Source organism: Rana temporaria, chromosome 9 (genome assembly GCF_905171775.1).
Source record: "Rana temporaria chromosome 9, aRanTem1.1, whole genome shotgun sequence".
NCBI lineage: Eukaryota > Metazoa > Chordata > Amphibia > Anura > Ranidae > Rana > Rana temporaria.
The window spans coordinates 99,161,319-99,172,156 of NC_053497.1; the positions used below are offsets into that span (position 1 = coordinate 99,161,319).

At 41.8% G+C, this 10,838-nt stretch overlaps 1 protein-coding gene across 2 annotated transcripts in view; it reads left to right on the forward strand.

The window, feature by feature from the left end:
- Positions 1–10,838, forward strand: part of ARHGEF9 (Cdc42 guanine nucleotide exchange factor 9) — a 469,420-nt gene that overhangs the window by 59,775 nt on the left and 398,807 nt on the right. The window contains exon 1 of one of the 2 annotated variants that reach the window (XM_040323964.1): positions 4,640–4,734. The exons of the other annotated variant lie outside the window; for it this stretch is intronic. The gene's annotated coding sequence lies outside the window, so the exon portion shown is untranslated. Of the gene's footprint in view, positions 1–4,639; positions 4,735–10,838 lie in introns of those variants that run through there. 2 annotated transcript variants of the gene reach the window in all.

Sequence of the window (10,838 nt, forward strand, 5' to 3'; positions counted from 1 at the left end):
TGCGATCTCGAGTGTGGCTTGGGGTTACCTCTTTTGTTATGGAAAATTCACCCTGAGCCACACTTGGGAATACCGCTAAGAAGGTTAAGCGGTTAGAGTTCATGTGAGTGTAAAGGCAGGCATCCCAATACATTTGACAATACAGGCCCGGATTCAAAGACAGCAGGCGCACATTACACCACCGCAGCACATCCCCCTGTGCGCTACGGCGACGCAGTGCAGAGAGGCAAGCACTGCTTTCAGCAAGCTCTCGCTCCCCACGCTGCGTCGGCGTGGTGAAGGTTTTGAAGGCGCAGGCCGGCGTAGGTACAAGTGGGCTTGACCCATGCAAATGAGGCGTGACCCCATGCAAATGATGGTCCGAGCGCAAGACAAGTACATTTAATGAACTGCGCATGCGTCGTGCCGTGGACGCATCCCTCTGCGCATGCTCACAACTACGTTGGAACAATTACCTAAGATACGTCGGATCACTGCCTATGCCATGAACGTATCCTACGCCCAGCCAGACTCACGTCCAACGTAAACTACGTAGAATACGCCGGCTTGTATTCTTTGGTGCAGACCTTTGCATGTCTGCTGCTGGGTTACACCTCCTTTATGTGGCTTAATTTTACGCCGGACGTACAACTTACGCACACCACTCGTAGCCTGCGTCGGGCGCACGTGCGTTCTTGAATCGCCGTATTTTCCTCATTTGCATATTTGAATGGCTGATCAATGGGAGCGCCACCATGCGCCCAGCCTAAATATGCGCCTACGCTACGCCGGCGTAGGCAAGTTACGTCGGCGGGATGAAGTCTATTTTTAGGCGTGTCTTAGTTTGTGGGTCCGGCGCACAGATACGACGGCGCATATTTGCACTTACGCGGCGTATCTTGAGATACGTCGGCGCAAGTGCTTTGTGAATCCGGGCCATAGTGTTTATTGTACATTGCCCAGATAGCATCCACCTCCAAGGCTAAATAAAATAAAGTGTTATTAAACCCAATTAGCAAAATGTATTATTACCAAACCATACTTACAGATATAAATACATTTGTTTGTACCCCTCCGCAAAAAAACTAAAATTTTCTCTGAAATACTGTAACCTGAAACTAAACAAAGTCATTTTTTATTTCATATTTAACAAAAATAGACTTTTGATTTTTGATTCAACAGATTTTTTTTTTAAATAATAAAACAAATGAAAGTGGCATGGACAAAAATGAAGGGTACCATAATCAAATATTTGTTGCACACTATTTAGTGCACAATCACTGTAAACAAGCAATTTCAGTAGCTCTCAATGAGATTTTTGCACCTGCCAACAGGAATATTGTCACACGCTCCTTAACCCCTAGGCACAGACTGCAGGCAAGTATGTGGCCTCTCTGTGGCTGGGCTTTAGCACTGAGGGGCTGCATATGTCCGTGCATTAGCACCGATAGAGCTGTGCTGAGAGCCCTGCCAGCTCATGAAAAGCTCCTACTCGCTTCCTACAATTGGGAGTTCTGCCGATCACGTGACCGCCGTGACAGCCAATCACGGCGGTCACATGCTCACAAGCCCCACCTTCCGGATTGCCAGACCCTTCAGATCTTTTCATAGATATTTGATGGAATTCAGATCAGGGATCAGAAGGTCACTTCAGAGTAGTTATTATTATCATACAGGATTTATATAGCGTTAACAGTTTGCACCACGCTTTACAATATAAAGATAGACAGTACAGTTACAATACAATAAAAAACAAGAGGGTTAAGAGGGTCCTGCTCATAAGATCTTACAATCTAATAGGGTGGGGTGAGCGGTACAAAATGTAGTAACTGTGAGTAATGAGCTGATGGAAGAATTACAAATTCAGCTGTAGGTGGTTTTCAGGGATTGCCTAAAGGTGGCAAGAATAGGAGATAGTGAGACAGATTGAGGTAAGAATTCCAGAGGATGGGAGAGGCTCTGAGGAAGTCCTGGAGATAAGCATGGGAGGAGATGACAAGACAGCTAGAGAGCAGGAGATCTTGGGAGGAGCAGAGAGGATGGTTTGGGTGATATTTTGAGACTAGATTGTTGATGTAGCTCAGGGCAGAGTTGTAAATGGCTTTGTATGTTGTTAGTATTTTGAATTGAATTTGCTGGGCAATTGGAAGCCAGTGGAGTGATTGGCAGAAAGGGGTGGCAGACACTGAGTAGTTGGTAAGGTAGATCAGTCTGGCACCAGCATTTATGATAGACTGAGGAGGGGATAGCTTATGGAGATGAAAGCCTAAGAGAAGGGAGTTAAATTAGGCAAGGCAAGAGATAATAAGGGCATGAATGAGTAGCCTGGTGATTTTATTAGTTAAAAAGGGGCACATTTTAGAGATATTGCAGAGGTGAAGTTTATAAGCTTTTGACAGTGATTGGATTTGGGTCTGAAAGGAAAGGCCAGAGTCTAGGATTACACCTAGCACCCTGGTATGAGAGGAGGGACTGATAGTTGTAGTAGACTGATTGAGTAGTCCAATATTTTGTTTTAAGCCAGTTGTGGGTACAGCTGTCTGTTTTGGTTCATTATCTGTTGGTGATATGTGACTCAGTCAGAGCTTTCTAACATTAAGCAGTACATGTCAGTACAATCAAAAATTCCTTAATAGTCTAATGATTTTAATATGGCAGATGCAGCAAACGAACTACATAAATATCTTACCCTCCTTCATGCTTCACAGTAGGTATGGTGTTATTTTTCTTTGAAAGGAAAGATTTTTTTGTCTGTGAACATAGAGCCAGACTGGCTTTTTTATTATTTTTTTTCAGTTGAGTCCTCCTGGGTCTTCTTCCTTTAAAATCATCATTATTCCAAAAAACAAAGGATGGTGTGATAAGACACTGATGTGCCTTGGTGGTACCGTGGAGTTAAGCTTGTATTTCTTTGAACGTTTTTAATAGGCTTTTTGTCTATCATTTGCAATATCCTTCTGTTTGATCTGGAGTTGATGTTTCTCATGTGACCATGTCCAGGACAGTAGAGAGGACAGAACAATATCAGATTGTGGTAGTTCTTTAAGCTGTGGTAGGTAAAGCTGGTCTTACGCCTTACTTTTAGTCTTGCACACTTGTACAGGCATGTACTGAATTTGTTTACTTTGATTTCACCGCACATTGAGTTTCTTACATCAGCCTTTCTCAACCAGGGTGCCATCTGAGATCGTCAGTAGGGCATCTAAGTAGAGAGAGGCATTCAGATGAGCTCCAGCTCCTGCTTTATTATTATTATTATTATTATTATTATACATGATTTATATGGTGTCAACAGTTTGCGCAATGCTTTACAACGTTAGGGCAAACAGTACAGTTACAATACAATTCAATATAGGAAGAATCAGGGCCCTGCTCATTAGAGCTTACAATCTTAAAGGGAGGGTTAAGTGATACAAAAGGTAGTAACTGTGGGGGTTGAGTTGATGGAGAAAATAAAAGTAGTTGTTAGATAGAAGCAGGATAGGCTTCTCTGAAGAGAAACATTTTCAGGGATCGCCTAAAAATGTATAGAGTAGGAGAAAGTTGGACAGATTAGGGTAGAGAATTCCAAAGGATGGGAGAAGTTTGGGAGAAGTGCTGGAGGTGAGCATGGGAGGAGATGACAAGGGAACTAGAGAACAGGAGGTCTTGATAGGAACGAAGAGAATGATTTGGTCGATATTTTAAAACTAGGTTAGTGATATAGCTTGGGGCCGAGTTGTGGATGAGTGGCAGCCAATGGAGGGATTGTCAGAGAGGGGTACTAGACACTTAATAATTGGTAAGGTGGATGAGTCTGCCAGCAGCATTCATGATGGACTGAATAGGGGATAGCCTATTTAAAGGTAAGCCAATAAGGAGGGAGCTGCATTAATGAAAGCGAGATAAAACCAGGGAGTAAATTAGGAGCTTTGTGGTGTCATTGGTTAGGAAAGGGCGTATTTTGGAGATGTGACAGAGGTTGAGGTGACAGGCTTTTTGAAAGTGATTAAATATGGAACCGAAAGGTAAGTTCTGAGTTTAGGATAACACCTAGGACTCTGGCATGCAGGGATGGGTTTGATTTTGACAGAGAAATCAGGGGAAGGGGCACATGGGGGTGGAAATATTATAAGCTCAGTTTTGGACAGGTTGAGTTTGAGGAAGTGATGTGACATCCAGGCTTATATGTCTGTTAGTAAATTAGTGATGCGTGAGGAGATTGATGTTGTGAGCTGTGGGGTAGAGAGATAGATTTGAGTGTCATCAGTGTAGAAATGATATTGAAAGCCATGGGAGGCTATAAGCTAACCCAGGGAGTAGTAATAAAAATAGTAGTAAAAATAAATTATTAATAAAAATGCCATAAAACTATCCCCTATTTTGTAAACGCTATAAATTTTGCGCAAACCAATCCTTAAATGATTATTGCGATTTTTTTTTGTACCAAAAATAGGTAGAAGAATATGTATTGGCCTAAACTAAGGGGAAAAAAAATGTTTTTTTTATATCTTTTTTGGGGATATTTATTATAGCAAAAAGTTAAAAATATTGATTTTTTTTCAAAATTGTCGCTCTATTTTTGTTTATAGTGCAAAAAATAAAAACCGCAGAGGTGATCAAATACCACCAAAAGAAAGCAATATTTGTGGGAAAAAAAGGATGCCAATTTTGTTTGGGAGCCACGTCGCACGACCGCGCAATTGTCAGTTAAATCGATGCAGTGCCGAATCTGCGATGGCACAGTTATATGTTCCCGGTCATGTTGGCCGATAGGTAAGCTTGGCGGTGTACCAAGGAATGTTTTCGTTGTATGTCTATAAAATCTTTAATAAACAGAAATTTTCAACAAAAAAATCAATGCAGTGCCGAATCGCAAAAAGGGGCAAGGTCCTTAACTTGCATATTGGTCCGGGTCTTGAGTGGTTAAGGTTGCTTACCCCTGGTTTAAACTATTCCTTGTGTGACATTCGTCTGCATCGGATTCCCCCAGCACACCAAACTGCAATTGTCTATGTTGGCTATTTGCAGTTTTAGGTTGTGCCAGAACATCCTCATCTATCAACTTCAACTGATATTTTTGAATAGGAATAAATCTACTGGTTGCATGGGATGCTTGTTGACTTAACTGTTCTAAAGCAAAAGTCAGATCCTGTTAGACAAGCATGTCAGTGAATAAAGCCCAATGCATGGCTATGAAAAGGTCACTGTGCAAACAGTGGGTGCTGTCACACATCATTGTGGTTTTACCCTGCTGACTGTCTGAGGCACAGAACTGATGGATTCCTGACATCATTAACCCATTTACTGACTGAGGGGCATGGAACATGTTGCAGAGGCTTACTATAGACTACAGACAAAATGTACACTGTCACGTTTCTTATTCTCTAAAAAGGCAGAAGAATAAATTGTGGCTTTACATAAAATACTGATATGTAACATCCATGTGCCGCTATAAAAATATATCATGTAATTTTTTTATTTTTTAGAAATGAGCCAGCACATTAAAGGGAAATTAAGCAGTAGAGTACACTGCTTCTTTAATTGATTCTCAAAGGTGCAGTTTGAGAAACTCGGACATGTTTATTGTGAACAGAGAAAGTGAAGCCTCGTAAACACGACCGAGGAACTCGATGGGCGAAACACATCGTTTTCCTCGTCGAGTTCCTTGTTAGGCTGTCGAGGAACTCGACAAGGCAAGTTTCTCCATTCCCGTTGAGGAAAAAGAAGACATGCTCTCTTTTTGGCTCGACGGGATCCTCAACAGTTTCCTCGTCTAAAAATGTACACACGACCGGTTTCCTCGGCAAAAAAAAAAATCCCAGCAAGTTTCTTGCTGGTTTTTGCCGAGAAACACGGTCGTGTGTACGAGGCCTGAGGCTCCATGTTTTCCCAGAATGTTTTAGTTCCGGTTCGGGGCCTGTAGTTTGAAGGTTCCAAAGTTCCTTGGGTGGGGAGGAACCTTCACACCTGTATCCAGGCTTTGCTAGTTGTTTGCAGCCTGTGTGAGGTCACAGGTGTGAATGACCAATAAAAGCCAGACCCGAGCATAGTTCAGTGCAGCCAAAGACCTGGTTATTCCTATCAGAGACCGCATTCCTTGTCAAAAGGACTTTTTGCTCAAAAGACTGGGAAGGTCAGGATTGTTACACGGGCCTCAGAGACCAAGAAAGTGTCTGGGAGGTTGAGAAAGCTGAGGCAGCTAGAGAAGAACCCCTGTATGGGCAGTCCATATGTGTTGGGCTTTTAATACCTTTCTTTACCAAATGATTAAGAAGAACCAGGTGGGTTCCTTGAATCCTGGCAACATTTTGCTATTTCATACTTTGGTAGAATATATACAGTCAAATGACATATATTCCCAATCTGCTGTATGCTTTTAGAGCTATCTCAGTTACTATCCTTACTCAAATTCTCTGAATTGAACTGCTTAAATTTTTGCAATTCATATTGGAGTAAGTCCAAGCCTAGAATTAATAGGCATATGCACTTTGCCCCAAAACAAGCAGGAGACTTAGCTGTGCTTAGCTGTGCCCAATTTTTCAGTTATACTTAGCTGCAAATATTGGCTCCTTACCATCTTCATGCCATACTCGACCTTCTCCCTGAACTTGATAGAGTTTCACTTGATACCAATATCAGTGCCTCCCTCCCAAAAGCCCTAAACCCCTAAACCCCATTTTTACCCACCCACTTTACATTTTGGACAAAGTTAAACTTTCTGGGAGTTTTATTTCACCATGACCACCTTCCTTTGCTTATAATTCTCCCTATCCTTACTCTTCATATCCTCTGCCTCATATATACAGGCGGTCCCCGGGTTACAAACACGATAGGGTCTGTAGGTTTGTTCTTAAAGCGGGAGTTCACCCGAATTTTTTTTTTAACATTAGATTGGGCCTAATTACGGGAAGCAGAATTGGGTGTTTTGTTTAAAATCAATGCAGTACTTACCGTTTTAGAGATAGATGTTCTCCGCCGCTTCCGGGTATGGTCTTCTGGACTGGGTGTTCCTATTTGATTGACAGCTCTCCGATGGTCGCATTCAGCGCGTCACGAGTTGCCAAACATCGGTGCGGCTCTATGCGGCGCCTGCGCACCGACGTTCGGCTACTTTCGGAAACTGGTGACGCGCTGTATGCGACGGTCGGAAGGCTGTCAATCAAATAGGAACGCCCAGTCCCGCAGCCCATACCCGGAAGCCACGGAGAACATCTATCTCTAAAACGGTAAGTACTGCATTGATTTTAAACAAAACACCCGATTCTGCTTCCCGTAATTAGGCCCAATCTAATGTTAAAAATTGATTTTTTTTTGGGTGAACCTCCACTTTAAGTTGAATCTGTTTGTAAGTCTGAACAGGTACATTTTTTAAGTGTAGCTCCAGCCAAAAAAACAATTTTAAAGCTTTTTGGAAAACATAGGGAAAGGATAACACCCCTGTAATGTTTGTTTTGCTGTCTGTGCCCCTGTTCAGAAGATTTCACCTCACTTCCTGTTCCAATGGCAATTGGATTTAGAAAATCTGGGGTTGGTGTGGAAACAAGCCGTGGTGATAAAGCATTAGTGGAGGTACCCTTTTCCCAAAACAACTCTTACAGGAGTGAATTTCCCTTCCTAGTTTCCCTACGTTTGTAAGTAGGAGTCGTTTGTAAGTCGGATGTTTGAAACTAGGGTACCACCTGTAATGGGTCCCTCATCCTGCACCCCTAAGGCCTCGTACACACGACCAAACATGTCCGCTGAAACTGGTCCGTCGGGCCAGTTTCAGCAGACATGTTCGGTCGTGTGTAGGGCCGACCGGACAATTTTCTGGCCGACCGGACAGGCTTCCAGCGGACAACTGTTTCTTAGCATGCTAAGAAACATGTCCGCTGGAAGCCTGTCCGCCGGACATGTCTGATGGTCAGTACGACTCATTGGACATGTCCGCTGGCCCGAGAATCCGCGCATCGCGTCAAAGTGATTTGACGCATGCGTGGAAGCATTGAACTTCCGGGTTAGCGCACGTCGCCGCGTCATCGTCGCCGTCACGTCACCGCGTCATCAGCGCGTTTTCTGTCCGCGCGGAATTTGGTCTGATGGTGTGTACAGCCATCAGACCAAATGATCCCATCGGACATGTTGGGTCTTCTGTACAAGGCCTAAGGTTTCATTATACTTCTGTGTCTTGTTAATTTAAAACTGTTTGCTTTCTTACAATGCTTTTTGTATTCTTGAAAATGTTCAAACAACTTATGTAAAAAAAACTGGCAATATATAATAGATTATGGGATTTATAAAAAACAAAGCCTATGTGGATATCTTTTGCTACTTTTGTCTTTGGAGAGTTTATCTTATCTGTGCATCTTTGTCTTGTTTTTCATTCTTTACAAGTCTAGAGGTGCACCGTAAAGTATGCCTCCATAAGTCTGTATCTAATACTCTACCCCCCCCCCCCTAATGCCATGTGGGAAAGACAATTACCATGCCAAGCAGCTGCTGGTCATAGGTGTACTGCATGATTCTTTTTACTGTCATCTCCTAGGGATGATTAATGAGCTTTCTACTTTTTTTGTAGAAATTTTATAATAGAGGTCACAGTAGCATTTTGACATTCCATTCTGCAGCCTGAATATATTTGTTCATTTGCAAGTATTTCTGAGTTTATCTTATTAAAAGAAATATGTCAAGAGTGAAATATGGAGGCTGCCATTGCTGACCTCTTAGAAATGCTAGTTGCCTGGCTGTCAAGTTGATCCTTAGATTTAAAACTTTCAGTCACTGACTGGAAACAACTATTCAGATCAGGACTTTGAACTTTTCGCTGACTTTTCTGATGTCTATACTTGCCTCACGTCAGTATAAAAGCTGGGCAAATGGCATTTTCTGAAGGAGTTTAGCAATGACAGGTTTTCTTAAATGTTAAAAAGCTGGAATGGTGAATCAAAGAGTTTAGCAGGAAGTTTTACTAGGAATAGTGATTGCTTGAACTGTTTCCTAGCTATCTCTAAAATCAGTTTGGTCAGTGTGCAAAAGCAATCAGTATGTACAGAGCGATTTCTGGGCTTTCTAACCACAGACAGCGCAGCATGCACTGCACAAACTGATATAGTGAGCCCCCTGCATTAACTGTGCATTTGTAACATAGAATTTATACAAATAAAATAAGGGGTTAACCACTTCAGCCCCGGAGGATTTGGTTGCCCAATGACCGGGCCATTTTTTGTGATTCGGCACTGCGTCGCTCTAACTGACAATTGCGTGGTCGTGTGACAAAATTGACATCCTTTTTTCAAAAATAGTGCTTTCTTTTGGTGGTATTTGATCACCTCTGCGGTTTTTATTTTTTGCGCTATAAACAAAAAAAGAGCGAGAATTTTCTTTCTCAGTTTAGGCCCGATATGTATTCTTCTACTTGCCGAGACACTGGTGGCTTTTCTGCTCTGCGGGAGACTTTTCTATTGGAATTGTGTGTACAGAGTGTGATGCTGAGGGGCCACAGGACAGGAATCCCCTCTGCTCACAAAGGCCCAAAATTGTGGTAGAGGTTTCCTTGTGGTCTTAATAACACATGCATGCATGACCTTTATGGAAATTGAGGTCCACTAAGGGAGAGCTATCCACCTTAAGAGCCTTACTGCTGGGACCTGGGAAACATATACCTGGGGGATTGAAGTGACGTGGAGTAATAGGCTGGCCTGGAGACATCTATCAGCAGAATCTGCGGTGCTAGCAAGCCAGCAGGAGAGGAGATCTCTATAGGCTTATTATAGCCTCTTTTGAGGTGAGAGGCTTGGGGAAACTGAGCTTTTTTCTGCACGTCTGCACTGTGGGATCCTGTGTGGATTTGAGCATCCTTTTTTTACTGGAGCACATATGCACCTATGCACATTGGATTTCAGTGTTGTTTGAAACACTTTAATGTGAATTTATTTTGAACACTTGACCAAAAATTCTTTTACACATCTTTGGAGTGATAAGTGTGCACTGAGACTCACATTGTATTATCCTGCATCTAATTATTATGCATGTTTTGTCACTTGTATTTATTTTTTCACTTCTATATCTACTTTGGTAGTGGATCATGGTTGATATTTGTGGTTCCACACCATAGCTTTATTAATTTCAGTATTTTCATTATTTATCATTACATTTAATATTCCTTGTGGTACTACTTTATTCATTATTATTTTGTACTATTGGTTTGGTGGTAAAGCATTTATTACTTCCATATTCACGTATTCATTAAAAATCACTCAGCTCATCCCCCAACCCCCCTCATCCTTCCGTTGATGGTTGGTGGGCATTTATTGATTAGGAGGGATACATCTTTTTCTGGCTCATAGGGATTGTCAGATATTTTTTATATTTTTTGGATTTTGATCTGAACATACGATATAATATATATTTTTAATAGTGTTATCTTTTATATAAGCAAGCGCCATTACCCTCCCCTATATTTATATCTTACCAGTGTGTGAGCACTATTTAGTTGTGGCTGCTGCTTAGTTTTTAGTATTTAAATTATTTTAATTAATTTTTGCGTTATTGCTTTAGTTAGTGTGGTTTTGCGCATTAGTTCCCCCCATTTTTCACACTACATAATTGCAGTTACAGTAGTGTGAACCTAGCCTTAACTGACAGCACCTGCAGATGGAAGTTCATTCCTTTGATCTTCAGGTAGGTGAAACAGATTAGATACTAAGTAACAGGGTTTCTTTGTATCTCTCTATTTCATATTTGAACTGTGTTCATAAACACTGAGTCAAACAGTCCTTTTTTTTTTTTTTTTTTTTTTACAACTCCAACTTCTAGAGCTGCTGTATGTACACATAAACTTCATTTTCAGAGGTGAGTGTTGTCAGCATCTGGGAGGAGAATGGCATGACAGAGGTGCA